This window comes from Macaca fascicularis, chromosome 3 (genome assembly GCF_037993035.2).
Source record: "Macaca fascicularis isolate 582-1 chromosome 3, T2T-MFA8v1.1".
Classification (NCBI taxonomy): Eukaryota; Metazoa; Chordata; class Mammalia; order Primates; family Cercopithecidae; genus Macaca; species Macaca fascicularis.
Genome location: NC_088377.1, coordinates 115,299,626 through 115,324,238, shown reverse-complemented (window position 1 = coordinate 115,324,238; position 24,613 = coordinate 115,299,626). Strand labels below are relative to the sequence as shown.

The following is a 24,613-nucleotide window of genomic DNA, read 5'->3' as shown; positions in this document are numbered from 1 at the left end:
GAGGGAGGGAATGAGAATGCATACCTGAAGGATGTAGTCCACAAAAGGGCATTGTTTGACAGTCAGAGTTTACACCAGAGTCTTGAATTTCACACAAGGACCATATCTTCTTTGCTCACAATAGCAAGAGTAGAAAGAGTAGGGATGAGGTAGATTTATAGATTAGTAGGTAGTATTGATTTTTTTTTGTTTTAATGTTTTAATTTCTACTTTCTTTTTCTTATTTAAGTAAATTTTTGGCGTACAAGTGCAATTTTGTTACATGCATAGATTGTGTAGTGGTCAAGTCAGAACTTGTAGTGTATCAATCACCGGAACAACATGCATTGACCGATTCATAATTTATCATCCTTCATTCTCTTCCCATCCTTCCTCCCTTCTGAGTCTCCATTGTCTATCATTCCACTGTTTATATTCATGTGTACAGTTTTTAGCAACCACTTATGAGTAAGAGTATGCAATATTTTCCTTTCCATGTCTGACTTGTTTTGCTCAAGATAATAACCTTCAGTTCCATCTACGTTGCTGCAAAATACACGATTTCATTCTTTTTTATGGTTGAATAGTACTACGTTGTGTATATATGCCACATTTTCTTTATCTTATCATCTGGTTGATGGACACTTAGGTTGAATCTTTGCTATTTTAAATAGTGCTGCAATAAACACAGGCACGCAGGTATCTTTTGACATATTATTCATTTTCTATTTCTATATGAAATACAGAATATGGCTATCTGAGAGTAGGGTGAAAGGTAATGGCTGAAGATTTAAGAAGAATAGAAAAGTTGTGTCATTTTTGATGATGTGAAAGCATGCTTTCCAGAAAAAATGTAACATTATTACAGTGGAGTACTTGGTTATAATCATGAATGTATAAAGATATTTTCTGGGATATATTTTCTCCTCCTCCTTTCTTGTCTTTGCCTAACTTAGATTTGTAATTTACTTATAAATGTTACATATATACATATATGTATACATGTATATAATATATATCTATATATTTGTTTGCAAAGTTTTAAGAGTCTGTCTTCCCCTGAAGTATGGAGCCTCAATAAAATTAGGAAGCAAGTCATTTTGCTCACCTTTGGGATGGAGCACAGTGGTAATGTTTGATTAAATGAGTATCACTGAATGTCAGTGAACCACAAACAAATGCATACTATAACACAAAATATGTAGATCTATAATATATTGAATGAGATCAAATTTTCTAGCTTTTTAAAATAAATATGAAAATGGGAGAATACACACATATACACATAGAGATGAAGACAGAGATATAGAGATGATACTTAGTTATAAAGAGATTGAGATAGCTGCAAGATTTTTCCTTGGAGTGTACACTCAGAGCCATGTGGTTTTGTATTAACCACTGTGACTATTCATACTTTTGAACAAATTTGAGAGTCCCTTTTTCGGAACCTTTTATGAAAAGGAGAGACCTGAACTTAAAGCCTTAATTGGCATTTTGCGCACATAAGTGGATTCAGGAGCTCGGCAAATAATACCTAATTATGTGCCACATCTAACTAAGATCATAACAAATGCTGTAGTGAATGAAGTACATATAAATTTATTTTCTTTTCACTTTTAGCCCTGTTCTAAACCCAATTATACCCAACAAACAAGTGAATCAGTAGAATAACACCACCAATTAATAAATACCTGCTTCCATCACCATTCTGCCACTTTTCACAATGAGAGCTAACTCTGTATCAATGTCATTATAGAAAACAAAGTGAATCAAAAGGAATAAACATCTTTGAATCTTAAAGTGTCCTTCTAGACCTGGCGTCAATTAACTTTTTCTTAAAGTACCAGATAGAAAATATTTTAGAGTTTGTGGGCCAATAGGTCTGTGTTGCAGCTAGTGATCTCTGTTATTGCAGTGCAAAAACAGTCCTAAAAAATATGTAAACAAAAGAATTCAGCCATATTCCAATAAAACTTTATTTAAAAATACAATCAGACCCTTGTTCCAGGCAACACTGAAAGAATTTTTAATATAATTATTTATTTCTCTTATACTATATCCATTATTGAAACTGAACCATTTAACTATCCATTTTCCTTCTGTATTACAGGAGAAAAAAAGTCCATCCTTGAATGATCGTGAATTTCAGTTCATTCTTTATGTCCAGGCAGCCTTTAGTTATAAATAAAATGGATAGAAAGCCATGTCAGATTGACCTTGTCCCTTACCTTAAAAGGTTTTCACACAGCTTTTTAAAATATCTGTACTTCTCCTGCCTGCTTCCCAAACGTGGAGATAAATATGTTCCCCGACAGCCTGACTTTTTCTGAGGCAGCACTCAATTTATCACTCTGCTCCTTGAGCACATTTTCCAAATCCTGACAAAAACATCCCTGAAACCTTCAGAGGGGAAAAATAAACCCTCATCTCAGGCTCTGTAAATTACCGCCAAGTATAGCCATGAATAAAATAAGAATCAATCCTGATTCATGTTTTAGAACATCCTACAAAACAGCAACTCATGCTCCAAAGGCCATTGTCAGAACTTAGACCAGAGGAAATTAGGTAGGAAACAGAAAAGACACTAAATATTCTCTTTCGTGCCACTTTTTGTTAAGAAGCCAATGATTAGAGATCTCTGAGTGAAACAGTATTAATCTCATGATTTCTCTGAAGCATGCTTTCTTTAAATTACATAAAACTCAGAGAAAATGAAAAACAACAAAAAACAAAGGACTTAGAACACAGAAGCAGGCCCATCACTGACAGAAGGGCTTAGTTGAAATGCTCTTAGACTTCCTGGGAGCACAGAAAAATGCATTAGCCTTGATTGGTTTAGATGATTGCTGACTTGAAAGCTCCTATATTTAAGAAACATCCGAGCGAGGTAACTTGATGTTCTTTGAATGATGAGTAGAGCCAAAATCAGTCTGTGTAGGAAGGAAAGGAGAGAATATCTACATGTAACTGAAGGGACTCCTAACACTGCAATCACCTTTTCTCAAATATTGTTATAACTATGGGCACTACACAAATAAATTTCCTGTACTCGAGGACAACCATGTAGTAGAAGATCTAAGAAAGCTACAGACATACAGGAGGCAAACAAGATTAACATCAAAATACATAAAAAGGTGGAATAACAGAACCTGAAGTTGTGGATGAAGAAAAGGTTGGGAGAGAAAATAATGTTTCTTGGAGAGAGTGAGAATAGAGCTGCTCCTGGAAAGATGGAAGAAATTAGGAAGAAACCGTTGTGAGGAGGGTCAACTGCTGTGAGAGAAGAAGGAGAATGCAAGGAGTATAAAGTGGCACATAGAGACCAAATAAAAGGTGTGCTTATTTAAGTGGTTAAATGTGCCTACATACATGTATGGGGCACGGTTAAAATTACTCTATTATTAATAGATTAATAATAGGAGTTGCATCAATTCATGCTAATTTTGTACCATGGACTGTGCTAAGATAATTTATGGATTATGTTGGATAATCCATAATATCATAGATTTAGGCCTTAAAACAGCAATTTAATGAGTAGCTATTATTAATCCCATTTGAAAAACTGAACATTGTGATTAAATTATTTAATCAAAATCAGACAACTAGTAAGTGCTAAAGCCAGGATTTAAACCAAGTCTTTCTTAATCACCATACTAAACAATTGTAGCAAGCTAAGAGGAATCTACAGATTTTTTTTCTTTTTGCTTGAATGCCAGGCCAAGGTGAATCTATGACTGACTTACAAAAAATAAAGGAAGGATCTACTGAATTATTTTGAGCAAGAACATGGTAAAATCAAAACCCTGTACAAGAAAATTGATAGTGAGGAGGATAGAATGCAAGTATTAAGCAAGAATTGATTAGAAATGAAGAAACCATACGGCAAGTTAAGAATACAGTCGAGTGAAATGTAGGAGTTTGTAATTGTCTAGTACGGGCAGAAATTGAAAGAGAAGGACAAATGTGAGAGGCAATGGAGACAGAGAAGATTAAAAGATATAATTTGAATTAGCCAATACGGAAGCTGGGAGGATACTAGAAAGAGGGGCCATTTCAAGGTGACTGAGATCCGAACATGGGAAGAAATGTTTGGAAGGATGTAGATAAACTCAGTTTTGGCACTATTCTTGAGGTGACAGCAAGATATATAGACAGAAAAATCTAGTAGGTAGATGAGGATAGCTCAAAAGTCCTTCAAATTAAACACGTTTAAACTGAATTCATGAGACACAAAAATAACAGCAAACCAAAGACTTCTGTTCAAACTCTCTCTCAATTGGTATAAGGCACTGGCTTCCCTGTTGCAAATACCAGAAGGCTAAAGGTCATTCTTGACTTTTCTACCTCATATCCTCATATATTCTTTTCAGACTATCACAAGCCCTGCCAATTTCACATCATAAATATCACTACAATTTATCTTTCTCACTGTTGACACCATTACTGCAGTAATCCGGGCTAAAATAATCACTCACCTTTATTACTACAATGGCTGACTGGCTACCACCTTCCATCTGGCCGACCTGCAGTTCATCCAGCACATTGCAGCTAGAGTAATCCTATCAAAACATAAATTATGCTGTCCACATATCCTCACCTCCCTTAAATCCTCAATTATTTCCAATGCTCTAAGGTTAAAGATAAAACAGCCTTGTGCCATCTGACTCCTGCTTAATCTCGTATCATACCCACTCCAGCCAAAATGGACTTCTAGCTCTTAAGTCAGTCTTGCAATAAAGTGTTTTTACATGCTTTTCTGCATTCTTTTTATTATCTAGTTAATACCGATCATCCATCAAATCTCAGTTTATAATTATTTCTTCAAAAAGTCTTTCCAATCTTCTTCACTAGGACAGATAATACTGTGTTATTTAGAACATTTCTGGTGTGATTTACTATTTAATTGTGTGGTTATTATATATGTTTTCTCTCCACTTTAACACCAACAATTCACAGTTTACCTGGCTAAATCAGGCTTTTACTCCACCACACCACTGAAATTTCCCTTTAAAAGGCCAGCAAAGATCTATCTTTCCCAATCCTGTAGTTGATCCGCAATCATCTTGCCGATCTTCTCAGTAGCAATTGACACAGCTCTTTCTTCTTGAAACATTTCCTTTCTTGGCACCAGGGGCAATGTATTCTCTTGGCTTTCTCTTCCTGTTCCTTCTTAATTACTTTGCAGACTTCTGTACTTCTTCTCTATTGCAAAAAATTGGTTTACTCCAAGGCTTAGCCTTGGACCTTCTTCTCTATGTACACTCAGTCCCTAGGGGGTCTCTTCTGGTTACAGGTCTACAAACAACTCCCAGATTTTTGTCTCCAACAATTCCCCTTAATTTCAGCCTCATATACACACTGTCTACTTAACATCATCACTTGGAAATCTTAGAGACATTTCAAATATATTATGTCAATAGAAGAATGGAACACATTTTAAAAATAAATCTAAAATAGCACACTATTTAAAATTGCACCCACTCTCCATCACTCTTGTTCCTCTTGCCCTGACTTATTTTCTTCATGACATATATATATAATTGTATCACATATTTAATTTTTACTTGCTATCTCCTCCAAGAAAATGTAAATTTTAAAATATGCTACTTTAAAACTGCATTTCCAGTGTCTAGAACAGCACCTGGCATCAAGTAGCTGCTCAAAATATATTTGTGAAATTACATCACAGATAATATCAATCACTGTCACTACACTGAAAACTCAATGGAGACAGAAACTTCTTATGTGTTTAATTACCATTGTTTTCCCAATACCTGTTGAATGGGAATTATTAAATGCTTTTTGACTGATTGAATAAGTAGAAATAGTATCAGGATAGTGCAATCTTAACAATGACAAAGGAGGACAGAGTTGCAACAAGGTGTAAATCTATTAAAAACAGGAAATGTGAGAATGACAGGAACTGGTAAAAGGAAAATGTATTTAATAATAGGAAGTTATCAAATCATTTTAAGGCCAATTTAAGTATGGTGCATGCAGATAGCAGATGGTAACTGGCTAAGGAAGTAGTGGGAGGCACAGAGACAGAGGCTCCAAAGGTAGGCATAATATGGTAGATACTATTCTAAACACATGGGTTCATTTCATTCCATACACCAGTGTTGAAATTTCCTATGCAAACATAGCCATACCCCTCTCACCCATACTTAAAAAGTCCTCTTCCTTATGGGCATCTTAAATCCTAAAGTATTGTCCCTCTTCATTTTCCTCTTTGTGTGAATAAGGAGCCGTACATCTGAAACTTGTGAGGATCAATCATTGCTTAGAATACATTACATTTCATTTTGCATTTCAGGCTTTATAGCGAAAATATAAATGATATCCCCCTTATTTATTTGCTAGTGTAAGGAAAATAAAACGTCACTGGTAGATTTAAAAGCAAAGTGAAACTGGAATACCAATAAAAGACTGAGCAATCTAAAAGAGAATATTTGTTAATTCTTCAAAATTTCCCTTGGTTCTATTCCTTCACTTTCATCTTTGGGTAAAGAAGGTATTATATATCTGAAAACTGTCAGGGTAGAATATCGTTGTGAAATTAAGTTTCAAAGGTGGCTACATTTAGGTAGTGTTTGAAGCTTCTTATTTAAATATTGAAATTGGGAAGTATAAGTACATAATTATTTGGTTAGCCTAATATTTCCTGGCCTGTCATAATTTTCTAAGTTTAATGATTTTGAAAACACTTAGCTAGACTATATAGCTTGCATCTGGATGTTTGATTCTGGGTGAAAGAGTAACACCATGGATTGCAGCAGCCAGGAAATGTTAATTACATTATTTTAAAAGCAGTTAGAAGTGTAGGAACCAGTCCACAAAAGACTCTAAGCTGGTCAGAACAAAAAGGCTGTTCAGGTTCTAGCATTGGCAAGAATGAGGACCATGACTCAGCTATGTTTAGCATTCACTTTGATTTACTATCATACCAGCAAATTATCCTTGTGAAGAATAAACACAAGATTAAGAATGCAAGTGAATAGATGCTCCCTGAGGCTTGGTTTTATTCCACACAAGGGCATATCCAAAGTTCAGCTCTACCAGCATTCCATGCAGAGGGAGCAATCCTCTCAGTCAGCAAAGTGCAAAATATGGGAATTTGATCTCTTATAACCATCTGAATGGGAGGTTGTGTCAGGACTAAAGGGCTAGCCCCTTTTGGGGAGCTTCTTGTCGCATTTCAGATAAACAGTTCTGCATTTTATTTCTTAGTGCTTTCTTAGACCATCTAAACTTCCAGTGTGGTAGGCCTGGTTATGGCCCACTGAAAAACCCACTTGAAAAGGAGATGGGAGATGGGAGAGGAAGCTCATCTCACAAAACAGTGCTTGGTTTGGGAAACTGGAGTTGCGTATCCAGCTAGCAAAGAATAAATAATCCTTGGGTAGTAACAGACCACCAAAGTTTTTCCCATTGTAAAAGAAAAAACAAGTTTCATAGGGATCGATTAATAGTTTATACTCAATCTCTAAGCAATCTAAAGTTGAAATGGAAAGGAAAAGAGTCCTAAAATAAAGACATAAAATTCCACTCCAAACAGACAAAAACAAAAAGTATGGAATTGGAATCTGAACAGCATAAGATAGGGACGACTTTGACTTGATAGAAGCAGACATAATTTTTAACTCAGACCTGTCAAGGAAGTATTTCTTCAAAGTCAAATAAGTTTTTCAATTATTTTTCTGTTTTGCCCGTGATAAATATAATACAGAAATATATTAACCTCTTTGGGTGATGTCTAAAACCAATGAAAAAGAGGAAAAGTAAAACAAGTATGCATTAAAAAATGCAGCAACTTGTCAGAATTTACCTAATTATAAAATCTACTGATATTCCTCAGCCTGAGAGTGTTTTCATTCCATACCGTTTTCATTAACTTGCGAAGTTATACCATTAAAAATCCCACAGATAAAATTAATGAGGGCACATGCTATATTGTGTTTCAGACAAAATGACTGAGTATACTTTTTTTAGGTCGCAGCTAACCCTATTTATATAGCTTACGTAAAATTACATAGGAAAGAAATGCCAGATATTTAAAAGTTATTCCAGGGACAATCTCATTTTATGATTTCTGAGGCTAAATAACATGATTTTTGATAGATGAGAAATGTACACTTGCAAAATAGACTAGTATACTACTATGGATAAATCCATTTGAAGCTACAGTTTGCTATAAATCATGCTTTTCCCCTAAAATTCCTTCACTTATCTCATTAGATAATATTTGCTTCCATGTAAAGAATGATGTGGGGATAGGGCTGTAAGAAACAAAGTCCTAGCACAAGTGACCACCCACTCCTGAATTGAACCTGGAAACTATGACAAAAATCTTTAATAAGCATTTCTCCACAGTTCACATAGTAAATATGGGATATGTCTGAGAAAAATGTTTTCTTTCTGTTACCATGGGCATATTGTCATTTAAATGAGGCTCTGAGAAAGCGACATAGCACTGGGGAAAATACACCAGCTAATCATTTATTCTCCCCATGTGTGTGACCTCTTAGCCTTCTGTTTACTTCCTGTAAGACCTCGAAGCCTCCATGCTTGTTCTTGTCAGACACTGAAAATAACATTTATCCCTCCTCTTTATATCCAGGCTCACAATCTGAATACCAATGACCAATTCACAGAATGCCACAAATGAAAAAAAAAAAAAAAAAATCCCTAAATCTAACTTATGCTTCTGAAATTGAATAAAGAAAGTTCCAATGACTACAGTTAGTCGAATTAAAAATAATTTCATTCTTTCAAAATATAATAGCATTATTGAATATTATCTCCAGAATGAGAAAACATAGGTATTACTGTTAAATATAAAAGAGGGGAAAATATGCTAATGTACAGGTACTTGTTCAGCATCAATACAAACCATACTGATAAATGGACCAAGAGGATGTACCAGTACTCCCACATTATCCACAGGGAATACATTCCAAAGCACCAAGTAGATGCCCGAAACCACGAATAGTACCAAACTCTGTACTACAATGTAGTGCATTTCAGAGAATGAAGAAGATAGTCACTTACCTCTTTAATAAAGTAGACAAAACAATAAAAAACACTATTGACCCAGAGAGATGCTTTATGAGATAACTCATCATCCCCAATCAAGAAAGATGCATTATTAGAGTTCACCTATTTATTCAGTGCTTTTTAGGTACCTGTTTTGTGCCAGGCAATGTTCAAACCACTGGAAAACAAAACAAAACAAAACAAAAAACAACAACAACAACAAAAAACAGAGAACCAGAGACACAATAGGAGTGCAAGTAAAGTGGAAAAGCAGCACTGAAGGAATGAATAAGCAGCTTAATGTCAAAGGAACGTTAGATTGGAAGAGAACAAGGTGACAATAGACATTGTTGAAGAGATAAAGAAGGACCATGCTATGAAGCTTTGCCTAAAAGCAAGGGATACAGAGAAGGTGGTGAGTAGAGAGAAGTAGGGTTAAAGTCGTTGTGGATATTAATGATTTTTAAATTAAAATCTAAATTTAATTCAAATGTCTAAATGCCAGTACCCAAAATAAAAATAAATGACACAAAGAAGAAGTCAAACTACTTATCTCTCTTTTCATAAGAAAATACGAAGTACATGGGCAGCAGGGCTCTATAAGAAAACTGCTGTGGACAGTGAAAAGAAAAATAAAACATGGACATTTAGAAGAATTACCAGGGTCAGACTGAGGTGAGAGATCATAGACTTATTATGACACCAGTTTTCATAGTTTTGTGATTTTCAATAGCATTCAATAACCCAGTTGAAAATGCAACGCCAGATTGCTCAACTGAGAAAGGGTAAGGATTTTGCCAGATAGAAAAAGGAAGGAAAAGAGTAATACAGGGAAATAAAGATTTGTGCAATAGAGCTATTTGTGTTGTATACTAGGTATTGTTTGGACAGTAAGGGGAGGGAGAATGAGAAAAAAGTCATGGAAGAAAATGAGGTGGGTCAAGCTACCGGATATTGGTGGGAGGAAGAGAGAGCAATGTGATCATTTAGAGTATCTCATGATTTCAAAGTGGAGAAGTTCCAGGTAATACCAAGATCCAGAATGGAGGCAATGCCCGGTGGATAACATGGAAAGATGTGGAATGTCAATGAAGGTAAGGTGATTAAGGGATTTCTGCCAAGGATAATTGACTTACCTTACCTATGTACTTTAACCAATCCTAATGATGACAAGAGATATAAATAAAGGAACATTACCATACAGACTTCTAAATCAGAAAGAGTAATAAGGAAGATAATAGATGTCACTGAGGGGTAGATGGTGGTAATTTAAGTCAAGGCAAAATGAAAAACATATATATATGTATATATACACACACACATATATAAATAAATATGAATAAAGTTACACATTAAGGTAAATTGTTATCATTATAAATTCATGATCATCTTGTCAAATATCCACCCGTACCTGCCCCCACAAAACAACCTAGATCACAATACACGACTCTGGTCCAAGATCCGTCTAATTTTATCCATAAACTTCAAATTTTCTCCACCTTGTTCAAACTCTACAGAGAAAATTTAAATTAAAAAATATACCTAACTTACGGCTATAAAACCTAAATACCTGTTCAAATTGATATAGTCTTTCTTTTCTCTGCTTTTTCTTTATAGGCAGTGTACCTTCTAGTCAAAGTCAACCAACATCCTATATATATGTGTGTGTGTATATATACATATATATGTGTATATACGTGTGTGTATATATGTGTATATATATGCATATGCATATATGTGTATATATGCATATATACGTATATGTATATATACGTATACATAAATATACGTATACATACATATATACATACATATATATATGTTCAGGGTACATGTGCAGGATGTGCAAGTTTGTCACATAGGTAAATGTGTGCCATGGTAGTTTGTTGCACAGATCATCCAATCACCTAGGTATTCAACCCAGCATACATTAGCTATTCTTCCTGATGCTCTCCCTCCCCCCACCCCACACCTTACAGGCCCTAGTGTATGTTGATCCCCCCCATATTTCTATTCACACCCTACTTTTCATAGATGTTTAAACATAATCAAAAGTTCCCAATTCAGAAAAGTAAAAGCTCTTTCAAACTTCTATTATTCTCCAGAAACAGCTCTACCTTTCTCTAAACCTTCATAGATTAACTCTTTGAATGAGTCACTCTGTCTCCATTTCCTGAACTCCTACTCACTCAACAAGTTTTTGTCTGGGTTTCACCCCTCATCACTCCAGCAATACATGTTTAGCTATAATCACCAGTGATCTTCCAGTGTTCAAATCCAATGGGTATGTTTTAGTTCTCATCTCAATTAACCTCTCAGCAACATCCAACAGTGATGATTACTCTGTCATTCTTATAAGACGTTTTTTTCCTGGTCTTTAGAATGTGCCAGGTTTCTGTTGCTGTTTTCCTCCTCCATGACAATTCATTTTCATTTTTTGCAAACTCATCTATTCCAGTGCACTTTAAAAGTATTAGGATATGTCAAGATTTTTTCCTAAAATTACCTCCTTTTTCATTCTATGTTCTCTTCCCAGGGATTTGTAGCGATGCCAAGACTTCATTCCCCATCTATACCACCAAATTTTTATATCTCTTTCCTAGTTCGTTGCCGTTATCTCTTTAATCACATAGCCAACTGTTCAATCTAGAATTATGCTTGAATAAATGAAAGAAATATCAGTTTTTATAAGAGGATAAAAGAATAATGATTTCTAGATATATCTTAGGAATTGCTTTTACTTTCCCTTCTTGAGTAAATTTCTATTCTTCCTTCAAGATCTAACTCAAATTCTAAATTATCTGTGATTAATTCCTGAGTCTCTTGTTCTCCCCATCTCCTATAGCAACATGCGCCTACTTCTACAACTGCACATAGCCCATGGTATTATAATTTATACATGTGTCTTCCTCCAACTCCCAGTATAGGATCTCCATAATGTCAAAATCAGGTTCTATTCATAATTTTCTTCCAGAATCTACTACTCTGATGTCTGGTAGGTGCTCACAACTTTTAAGTGAACATTTAAATGCCAATAGACCAGTACTTCCTAAAATGTGCTCCAGGGTTTTCAAATATATATTAATAGATGCTCCCAGAAGGATGGATTCTGTGGTTAAATAAGGCCAGGGAAGTTTATACTAAATTCTGTTTTAGAGATGCTGATTCACATGTGAAGGACTATAAGAAGTTCTTAAAATAAAAAACTGTTCAACTTTATTTAATATTTAAGTAAGGAAGATGTCTTTCTCCTTTCCTCTTTTAACATATGTATTAGCATTCCTCAAACAGTCTTTCTTTATCTCTTAATGTAGTTTGAATTTTAACTCATGAGGATCAGCGAAACACATATTAAAGAACCAGAGAGGATGGCACCTTCTCTTTGATCCAGATGCTCCATGATGATAAGATACAGGCTCTAATTTCTTTAATATAACTTTGAAACTTCTTAGTGGATAAAAATTTTGTATCAACATGGCACTGCTATATATTGACAAATACATCAAATCTAACATATTCTTTTTGTGTTTTGTTTTCTACAAAGTCACTAATTCACATTGCCTAGCCATAAAGAATAGCAATATAATTACAGCCACATTCAAGTCATTGTTTTGTTTTGTTTACTTAAAGTGCTCTTTCACTTTTGATATTATCTTTTTGCTAATATAGTTGCCTAAGCAAGCACCAAATGTACCACCATGCAGTTATGCAGGTAGCTTGAACAAAAAAAGCATTAATAGCTCTAAAACAAAATTTCCACTTCAAGCTCAAAAACCTTATCACTTTACTTTCAGAACATGTTGTCTAGTAGTTTGGATAGAGTACATTCAAAATCAGAATGTAAAACGACAGTCCTCCCCTAAATGGCTTTTATGCTATGTTATCTTTAATGTGTAACAAAGAAGAAATCTCTATTTGCCAAATAGGAACTTTTAATATATATCATGACAAACAACATTATATAACAATAGAGCACCCCTCCTAGTAATCAGAATTCTCATTAAGAACAACATGATAGCAAAATGACTCATCAGCTTGTTGTGCTCTTTTTCTATTTGGGACAAGTGTGGGGAAGTTACAAGTTGTTTATGTGCAACCGAAAATGACAGGCAAGAGAAGTTACTAAGCAACATTAAATACTTGCATTTTTCTAATCTTTAAAAGCTGTCCAAAGCTGAATAATCCTATAATATACAGGTAACAGGAAAAGCAATGTGGGAGTTATGTTTTTGACAGAATGAAAATGTTTTGTTTAATAATTCTAAAATTCTGATTCGCTATGAGTTCATCTGTTTTGGTCTTAAAAATTACTTCAGGTGTTTAAGCCTCTTCTACTCACTGTCACCTCTTACACTCACTGTCCACAGGACAGATAAGGTCTACAATGAAAACAAAGCATAATGGGGGTTTGCGGGTGGGGCAGGAGTGGTCCTTATGCCTCCTGAAACCAGCTTGTTCTCCTATTAATTATATTATTCCTATTGTGTAAATAGGATCTTTTGCTCATCTCAACAACAGCTCTTTGTTCCTTTCACAGCACTATCACCACAACAAAGTATGCACTTGTTTCCTTGTTTAGGTCTATTCACATCTGTCTTCCACCAAAGTGTAACTCTTTAGTACTGTAAGAACTTTTCCACCCATTCCTCTTCTTTCACCGATCCTGGCAGAATGCTTGACAGAGTAGCCCATCAATGACTGAAGGATGAATAGGATACAGGGCTATGGTATAAGTAAGTACTTCTGTCTCCTACGGCATAGTTTTCATATCTCTATATGAATCTTAGACTTCCCAGAACTAGCTGAGTATTACTGACAATCTCCATCATACACACTAGGAAAGGCAAGACAAGTGAGAATTCCCCAGCCCTTATTTCTTTTCATTAAGGAACCAACAAACAGATTCCTTGGTTAAGAGCCAAACAAGAAACACTTCCTTATATTTTCTGTCTCAGCAAAATAAGTTACCGAATAAACTACAAACTCATCTTTTCTGCCTGAAGTTTTGTTTTCAGGTCAAGGATCTTGTCATGTTTTTCTATAGCACCTCTGTTTCTTCCTCCTTTCCAGTTCATATAATCCAAAGGGAGTTTGATCTAGAAACTAATAGGTTTCCTCACATCAGAGGTCATGTTTCCCCAACATGCTTAGGTACAAATAGCAGAGTAGTCAATATAGAGCAAAACAGAATATCATTTTGTATATTAAATGATGATAGCTATAACTATGTTTTAAGAAGATCAGAGAAGAAAGAATGAAAGACCTTTCATCATCATTTTAGGTAAGAGAAAGGGAGTTAAAATTTCTGAGGACTAATTGCATGCCAGCTATTCTTCTGGGTAGTTTATGTGTGTGGGTTAACTTATGTATGTTAATAGTTACCACTTTTTATAGTTTAATAAGAACATTTGGGGCACAATGGTAAGTAATGAAATCTTACAAAGTGTTTATAATAATATTTAATAAATTTTGTAGCCTCAATATTTTATTAATATAAAACTAAGAAATATTTTTAGATTTAGATTTTATTTAGAACATTTTCTTTACTACTGATATTTTTTTCTCTGAGACAATATTCCAAGTAAGTTGGAAATAATAGCTAATACTTTTTAGTGTTTATCATGTGTATTCTGTTTAAGCCCCTTACATCCATGATTAAATCATTTAATTCTATGAAATGGATTGCATTTTCATTATCACTGTTTTACAAGGAGAAGTCTAAAGCATAGAATTTAAGTCACTTCCTTAAATTCATCCAAAAAGTAAGGATTTTACATCCAGACAGTTTGAATGCAGAAACTAAGTTTCAAGTCAAACCTAAGAAAATGATGAAACTCAACAAAGCTTCTTTTCATACTGAGAAATTATATATGGAGCTGACTTCTCCATACCCTTATTCACAATTCCATCTCATTATGAACAATCAAAACACAATACACAACTTGGGATTCTAAAAAAAAATGTGTATTATAAAGCACAGCCCAGCTGCCTCACTAGGAGAAACTCATTCCGAGATTACTCTATTGATGGAACTCTAAAGACATTTTAAATAGCTACGCAATTCTCATCCCATCTGCCCTTCCCCTGATTATTCGATAACTGATTCATGTGGATTAGAAAGAAGACTAAAATAGAAAAGTTTGACCTAAGATGGTACTTTAAAAAAAGAAATGTATTTGGAAAGCCCTATGTGTTATACAGTTCACATAGATAAAATATTAGAATAGTAAATGAAATAAATGTATAAAAACATTTAAAAATAGAATTTGAATGATCACATAACCTGATAATTTGTAGGACGGGGTTTCTGGATTGATTTTCCCACCATCAACCATCACTTTTCTCTAGTGGTAGTGAAGTCTTGAATGTCTGCTTGCAGATATGATTCACAATTTATGAGCTATGACTGAATTAAAATCAGTGTGTTTTTCCTCAAGGGAAATAAGAGTTTAAGAAACAATTAAAAATCACCTTTTAACAACTTCACATTATTGTCCCACAAGAGCAAAACATCTTTGATGAGCCACTTATTCTACTATTTGGGTTTTTTCCCCCTCTGAAGATATGTTAATAACCTGAAACCAGAAAATATGTACCAGTAAAAATTTTGATTTTGTGATCTGGAAATAAATATTTTATCTGTCATATTCCAAAGTATTGCCCCATGTATTCTAAATATATAATACCATAGAAGGTAATAAATGTGTTCTGAGTAATTTTATGCTAATCATGACTTCTACTTATTAAAATACACACTTGCTATCAGACATCATAGTTTTTATTTGAAAGCTAATTCTCTTGTCTTTGGTGGGCAGGGGGCAAAGGCTAAATATTGTAGAAGTGGGACTACCTATTCCTTCAGTGGATAGAGTTAGAGCCTATAATAATACAGTTATTAAAAGAAGTGTTTATTTAGCTCCAATATTATATTAGACACTATGTTAAGCACTAAACTTTCAAAGATAAATAAGTTTGAACCCCTTCCTCAATGTAGAAAACAGATTATTTCAATTCTCCGTGGCATGTTCAATAATAAAGGCAAGCACAAGTTTCAGTGGAACCACATAGAAAAACTGTTGGGTCCGTGGCAGAAACCAACTAGATACCTCAAAGTGTCATGATACTAGAGTAGGAGAGTAAAGGACAAAGACACATTATCAAATGAAACACATTAGCGTGGAGAGAGGGCAGAGGAGTTTGGGTGTCCAAAAGTAAATTACAAAGAGGCAAATGTAAGCAGAGACAAATAAGGTGCAACATTGTGTGAACTGTGGAGGGTTATATTAAGCCAGTGGTAGTTAATAGTGAATTTAGAGTCTTTTGGTTAGAAGAGTGGTCTCCAGAGCTAGACTGCCTGAGTTCAAACCCTGGCTCTATTCCTACCAGTTTGTAACTGTGACAAGTCACGTAACCCTGTTGTCCTTCAGTTTGCTCTTTTATAAAATGGGAATGAGGATAATAATAAAATTATCCCAAAAGGGTATGATCAAGATTAAATATGCAAGATATTTATAAAGGCAAATGCCATGTAGTAAGCACTCAATGAAAGTTACTATCATTATTTTTAAACTAGAAGAAGAAGAGAGCCAATGGGCAAGACAGCTGATTTTAGCACCACATTCAAAAATCAACCCTGAAAACTAACTCTATTCCCAATCCTAACCTGAAGTGTCACAAATGACAAGAGAATGAATCAGGGCCAACAATGTGAATGTATTTGCAAAGCCCTGTCACCACGTACACATCTGACAATAACTCAGGAGCATCAAGTTAGTTTATGAAGCGTGTCCATTTCTTCTCTGATTTTGGAGGTAACAGCTTTTGTGCTCCTTGCATCTATAGTGATCGGCATATTGCCAATCAAAAATAACTGACTGAGGACATTGTGTTTCAAATTCACAATGCAATACAAATTCCCTGTTAAAAGGCAAATCCTTCATTTCAAATTGTTGACTCAGAAAATCCTTAAAAAAGAATTTCGGCTGTTTAAATTTAGCATGCTGAGAAAGACCAATCTTAAAATATTGTTTGGCTCTACGCCCATAACATTTTCACTTTATTCTTTGTTAGTGTTTGCCTTCTGTGATAAGAAGACAAGTGACAGTAATCATGTTAGTCTCTGTAACACTTCACATTTTACCTAAATGAACCATTTTGTTTTTATCCTCACCAGTTAAAGATGGCCTTTTGCTTCCTGGCACGTTTTCAGAAAGTGATTATGCAAGAACCAGTGATATTTCCAATTACTCTTTTACCTCTTCAGTCAGCATCTGGCCTTTCTCCCCCACTTTTCTTTGAATCATTGTTTTTCCACTTTTAAAATGAGTATGTAAAGGAGATTATCTGATGACAAGCATAATCTAATTTTTGTAATAAGACCTTACAACTATTTAAAGAGATGTTTTGAGTCTGCACTTTATCTGTGACTAAAGATCTCTACCCCACACACAGTCCAAAGAGTTTGTTATTTAGTGTCCCTCAGGACAAAGAATGTGGACATATTTTTGGACCAGCCTTCCACTATATGATTCCCTTATTTTCTTTTTATATCTGTCTGTGTTTATGTCTTCCAACTTTTCTCCTCCCATATTAACTGCATTATCTTCCTTCCTGGCAATGTCCCCATGTTCATTTTCAGAGTTTGTGTAGCCAAAGAAGAGCCTGAAATTGGAATGGTGAGTGTGCCAAGTTTGGATCTGGGGTCAATGCAGGTGGATTTCAGTTTAGGTGGATCCAAGGTTGGGTATCATCAGAGAAAGAAGACCACTCAAGCACTACCCACCCACGGCATCCACAAAATAATATGCTCAATCCCACCCCGATCCATAATGGAGTACAATTTTAATTTTTTTTTAAGAAGCAAAGCAATTAAGAATTAGAGTTAGTCACACTGAGTGGTTAATTCTAACCCAGCATTCACTAAATATGTTGCTTTCAGAAATTTGTTTATTCCCTCTGAGTTTGAGTTTTTTCTAAAGGGGAGAAAATGCCATCTCCCTCCTGTAGCTGTTATACCATAAATGAGAAGGCATATGTAAAGCTCTTGACCCAGTATGTGCAAATGCCACACTCAAAATAACCACCCACTACTCATTCATTGTGTGATGAACAAAGCATATGAGGAAATAATCCAGGGCTATCAAGTAGTTGAACCTACTTCATAGTAAATATCCAAGATATTGACTGTGGTATTGGGACATACCATACGTGACTCACTTGGTCAGAATTTGCATTGGTGTTTTACAAGAGAAAGAAAATGCTATTGCTGGGAGAGGGGCAATAGGAATAGGCTTCCTCACAATTTTTCCTAGAGTTTGCTCTGGGCAAGTGCTTCTCAGCTAGAGGTATTACTCTTTAGAGGATACTGCAACAGTATTGTGCATATATAAATACAGCTCTGTTCCTGAAGGCAGCTAGAAGTGGCGTCCAGGAGAGGATCATCTTAAAATGTCATTTCAAGTCTATCCATCACATCACAGTCATTATTAGTAGACAGAATTAGATTTCGTGATCAGCAGCTATCTTCATCTGGCTTGTCTGGCTACAACTCTCCCTTCTTTCAATAGTGTGCAAGAAAAAGCATCAGTCAGAGGATACTAGTTCAGATACTATCCCAGCAAAACTTACCAATGGTTTTAACTTAAATTGTTAAAATAATTTAAATAATTGTTTTATTATACAAATGATTTTGATAATCTTCTTCTCAGTCAAAACAGGAGCTTTGCTTACCAGTAGGACAAGAAAGCATGAAGCAAAGGCATTGCCACCACTCAACTCCAACTACATAAGTTTCTATATTTTAAAAAATTTTGTCAAATTTTCATCAGTGATCTTAACCTAATTTTCCTTCTCTTTAGCTACATACAGGTTTCAGTTAATAATAGTTGACTCTAGAGTATTAGGGAACTGCTTGCAAATTTCTTCCAACCATATTCTTCTATTCTTCATATAGACTTTTTCATTCTCTTTCTCATTGGTGTCAAAAAAATTTAATCACCCTCATGTATGCACTATTGTAGCAAATATATTTCCTGAATTATATTTTACTCAGTGATTCACAAAGTCACATGTAGACTTTATGCACAGGGCTACTATGTATGTGTGTGGAATGGATCACGTATAACAAATTGGGTATTCCAACAATGACAAAAAATATTAAGTAAGCCTTTATACCTAGAGATCCTCATGATGAGTAGAAAATTAGCCAACACAATTCCAATGACATTCTTGACATGTTTTATTTTTGGTAAAAGCATGAAATTTGGGGGATTAGAGAAAGAGTAGCACAATTTAAAACTGAAATCATAGGATAAGAGTAGTCCTTAGTTACCTATTTTTCTAAGGACAGATGATTTTAGAATTACTTTGCTTTTCACAATTGTTATTTCATAAAATTTGAAGCCTTCTTATCCTGTGGAATTTATGCTAGCCTATGGACGTATCCAGATTAAAATCCTACGTTCTCTTTTAGGTAATTTCTGTTTTGTCAATAATTTTTATTGGAGAAAAATGTACTTATACAGTGTTTTCTCCAATGATCGTCTAAACTAAGTCTAACTTTTTTGTGTAATATCTCCTTTCTGCTTGAGGGATTCCCCACCACTCACAACCACTATAAAAATCTGGTGAATGCGTCAGGACCTGGTTAGGTACCCCAACATTTTTAGATTAATTATTTCTGATCTCTTTTCTAGAAAAGACCTTCAGTATTCTGCTTGCATTCATGTTTATTCGGTCATTTGCTTTACAATGGACTGGTCCTTGCTGACCTGTTTTTAAAAGAGTTGGTTATCTGCAATTTGAGCAACCAGTTGAAGTTGTTTTTTAAAAGTTTTAAGCCTTCATTTTCTGCCAGTGAACACAATGCTGCTTGGTTTCTAAGTATAGAGCCATCTATGTAAAAACCTCCACTTTGAAATCACAAGAAAGAAACTGTTCAGCAAGTGGAGGAGATTATTACAGCAGGAAGAAATTGAGGGAACCCTCCATGTGACACTCACTAAATAGTATTTGAATGTTTATCATATCATCAGTGTGGCCTAGACTGTTGCCTAGCAGTTATCTAGAGACCTACTTCACATTTTATTTTAAGGTAAATCAAAGACTTTTGTTTGCTTGCTTGCTTGTTTAGTTCACAGATTAGGAATAAATCTGTACTGGAACTTGTAACAATTAACTAGGGCATTTGAAAGTCTAAGCCAACCTCTTTATGAATTACCTTTTGAAAAGACAAGCTGCTATCTCATTGGTAACTTTGAGGAGACCACTCTTGGAATTAAATTTAGAAAACATTTACCAGTTGTGTTGCCTAAAATCACAATGGACAGGGCACTTTCTGCATAGCTAATACACAAGCGGCATTCGCCTGCAAATCACAGAGCACCCCTACTATAGCATAACTAGGACAGGAGTCAGGGAGACGAACCGATTTAACATTTCACGGAGAATTCAAAGCTATGCTTCTCTAACTTTCCTCCCCATTTCTTCTCAGCTTCCCTTCCCCCGCACCACATACCCAGAAGCCACTCAATTTGCCAACCATGTCCAGTTTAACTTACTGCAGTGTGATGCAGGCGAAAGCTGGGCGCATCTCTGAAGCGAGAGCCACTGCTTTTCCGGAGAGGAACTGGGACTAGCCAGCTCTCAGGATCCTTTCCAATTCACACGCTTCCCGCACAGTAAGAAGGCTCCCACACAGCTCGGCTTCCCCAGAGGAGTGGAGCTTCAAGAACTCTGCTCACAGCATCCTCCTCTCCACTGCCACCCCCTTGCAGAACACCCGGCCCATTGGAACTAGTGTCTGAAAGATGGAAATCTACTTCCAGGCAGCAACACAGGCTGCCTGCAGTTCACCCTTCTCTGATCATTTGCAACTCAAAAACAGCGGAGGCTGAAAGACGTAGGTTTCCGGAGCCTGAAAGTCATCTTTGGCGTCCCCCTTCCCCACCTCTCACTCCTCCCACTTCATCCCCGCTCCTCTATCGCGGCCACCCCCCAGTCCTCCAGTCTCCCACTCAAGCTAGCTATCACAAATGATTATTTTATCATCCAAATCAGTAAGCAGCTGAAGGAAACAATTTGTCAGAGATGAAATACCTGTTGTCCATGACTAACGCTCTTCTTTAGTCTCTCTTAGTCCTTGATTTATGTCAAGACGCGTTGATATCGGAAGTCTGTGCAGTGTGTGTGTGTGTGTGTGTGTGTGTGTGTGTGTGTGTGTGTTGAGGAGGAGGCGATTTGCGCGGCTGCGAGAACCAGCCCTGCCTGTCTCTGGCTGCCGCTTCTCCAGCTGCTGTTGCTACTCTTGCTGATGGAGCTCAGGGGAAAACGAGACAGGGAGACAAGGCTATACAGCTGTTTAACTGCTGGTCCAGTTATAGCAGGGGAGGAGACGGTGCAGGTGAGTGGCTGTTGAGACAGTGAGCTGGATTCACTGCAATTACTACCACTCAGTATACATCTCAGGCAGGAAATATGATACCTGTCTCCCCTCTCCTTTCTACAACTATAGTCCTTGATGGGTCATTGTTCAACAACCATCTGCCTAACCCACTTCTACCAATAGTAGCAGCTGCAGACGTTCTTGCTGCATTCTGGCTTGGTAACCTCGGAGCAGGTGACTGGAGGGTGGATGAAGTAGAAAGGCAGTTAAATATTGAGGGAAACTCTATGTATGTGTAACCAATCAGGGCACAGATAAAATTAACAATTTTGAGCCATGTGTGTAAAATAGTGTATTAGGGTAAGAAAAACGTAAGTCAGTCAATAATCAAGATTTTTGTGGACTGTGTACAAACCAGACAGTTATTAAGCAATATGCTTGCCAACTTACACACAGGGTATCTTGACAGAGAAGTCCCTTGGTTGCTCTTAACTTACCTATATAATATTCTCAGTTATTTCAATGCATTAACATCTCTTCTTCAGCTACAGACTCTGGTAAAACCAACTTGTTTCTGTTTTCTATTAACTTTCATTTGCTCTCCTTATTGGCTGCTCTCATTAATCTCCAACATATTCTCATAAAAAAATATGACATTCAGCAGAACTAAGAAATGGAAGACGTTCTCAAATCCCCCAAAGAATAGAATACTTCTTAATTACTAGTAACATTTGCTGTAGTAATAATCTGTCTTCACTTTCTTATTCTGTAGATTGAGTAATCACGAACAACCCCTTCTAAATACATACACACACACTCCGCTTAATTGAATAGTACTTTTAATCCACTTTCAGCCTCCAGTTGTCTGAGCTAAAAATAAACTTAATTCCTTTTGGTTTCATTTGTAATGCACACCTTTAATTATTTCTGCCTCTGAGTACTTTTTATATTGGCCATATTTTTTCCCAGTTGTTAGGGCTTGTGTAATCAGGGTTAAATTAAACATAGGGGAACACAGAAAAAAAGAAAGTATAAGAAAAGACCCAGAAGGAAGAAAATAACCCAAAAGGATTAAATAATATATCTTTTCCTGATGTGTTTATATTAGAAAATTACTGCCTTTAGCTAAACAAAGACCAGTTAATGAGCAAAGCATTTATTAATTATCCAATAAATATCAATTTGCCAAAGCCAGTCTAACTTCAATTTTAACAGATTTTATCAGAGCCTATTTTTTTAAAAAAAATCATATAATACCTTAAATGCAAAGAGTATCCAGAATTTTTTAACGTCAAAATTCTAATTAAACATGATGCCAAATAGCTGTTATTTTTTCTCTTCATTTGTTGTCTGTCCATTAAATAATTATTATATCACACAATTAATATTATTAAGTCTAAAGAGTACCTGTTTTATACCTGTGTACACTGCAGTGTAAGGAAGTAGGCAAAAGAAGTCTCTAGCACATAGAAATACATTTTGATACAAAAGGCCAACTTTATCCACAAATGGTACAAATTTAAACTTACCCTGCTCCACACATTCATTCCTTACTAGAACTAGCAGGATCTTACCATTTATAGATTAGCAGGGTTTTCTTTTTGATTTTTTGGTTATTGTTTTTTGTTTTTACCTTTACTCCTATTTTGAAATTAAATAAGATTTAGGAAGAGCACTAACACTTTAAACATTATTGAGAGACATAATTTATTAGCTATCTTCATTCTAAATAAGGTGTCTAAACATCTGGTCTGGGTAGAGATGGAAGAGCCACAACATGTTAAAATAATTGGTAATGAGTATTTAGCATCTATCTTGTTAGTTTTTTTTTTTTTCTTTTTTTCACAGCTTATAGCATTACTAAGATTCACCTTAAAAAAAAAAAAAAAAACACTCTCTTAAAACTATAAGATTTGGTAACAGAGGAAGAAAATTTTCAGTTAAGGATTGATGACTGAATTTTATTCCTGACTCATAACTCAAGATTTTCCATTTTGTGGGAAAACTTACAAATCACTCCCTTACAACACTGTGCCCATTTCTCCAAGATACCTCTCTGCTCCCATCACTATATTATCAGAAACTTCATGGGAATCTGTTCATCATTCATCAATCTAAAAAATAAGTAAGAGAAAAATTAACTTGCTCTATGAACACTCATTTGTCAACATAATCATCAGTTTGTGAAAATACATAGAAAGGAATCATATTAATTTTCATCTACATCTCCTTCATCATCAAAACAAGTATTCCCAAATTAAATTCTGTACTTTAATGACACTCATTTACTGAAGAGAACCCAAAAGTTTGCAAACTGTACAACAGTAGAAGCAAGCTATGTTTGCTTAGTTCATCCACGTGTCTCTAACATCTATTAAACTGCTTAGAAAGTGGTATGTGCACAGTAAAATAACTTTGGAATAAGTGAGTGAATGAATTAATCTATGAGTGCAGGGCATTGGGAAGATAAGTGAGCTGGAAATAAGGGTGTTCGAATTCTTTTCGTCTTTTTTTCTGCTGCTAAATAACTGGCACTTTAAGGATGTGATGCACTTCTCAGGGTTTCCAAGTGTCCTTTCATGTCTATCACTCACAGGCTCCACAAAACTGCACAATAATGCCTGTCCTTAAGATTCCTCCAAAATGAATTTTCTACTATACAGATTAAATCAATAAAGTTATCTAGAATCTAATTTCCTGACCATTTTCAAGGTCCTATTTAATCCCTAAGAAATGCACAGCTCTCTACTCCCCTTTGACTTCTATATCCCTACCTAGTCTTGTGATTACTGGACTAGAGCCTTAAAAAAACAGATTGTTACACATTTATGTGTGCTTGCTCCTAAAATGTTAGTCATATATCAAGGATTACAAGCAAGACAACTTTCATCTACCTTGCATCACTCTTAATAAAGTAATTCTTAAACAAACAAAATAAATGATGAGAGATAGGGCTTAAATTGTAAAGTATCAGAAGTTATTGAAATTAGATAGAAATCTATCATTTTTGTTTTTGTTTTGTTTTTTTTGAGATGGAGTCTCGCACTGTCACCCAGGCTGGAGTGCAATGGCATGATCTCAGCTCACTGCAACCTCCGCCTCCCGGGTTCTAGCGATTCTCATGCCTCAGCCTCCCAAATAACTGGGATTACAAGCGCATGCCACCATGCCCAGCTAATTTTTGTATTTTAGTGCAGACAGGGTTTCACCTTTTTG

The 24,613-nt window shown here is 35.5% G+C and overlaps 1 protein-coding gene across 23 annotated transcripts in view; it reads right to left on the bottom strand.

The window, feature by feature from the left end:
* The window catches only part of DGKB (diacylglycerol kinase beta), a 764,643-nt gene extending 743,006 nt beyond the window's left edge, over positions 1–21,637 (bottom strand). For 9 of the 23 annotated variants that reach the window (XM_005550072.5, XM_045388886.3, XM_045388889.3 and 6 more), the window contains exon 1: positions 20,574–20,886. The gene's annotated coding sequence lies outside the window, so the exon portion shown is untranslated. Of the gene's footprint in view, positions 1–24; positions 110–20,573; positions 20,887–21,111 lie in introns of those variants that run through there. The other 14 variants (XM_005550071.5, XM_065542255.2, XM_065542256.2 and 11 more) reach the window with 2 other exon arrangements.
* Positions 21,638–24,613: the final 2,976 nt, after the last annotated feature.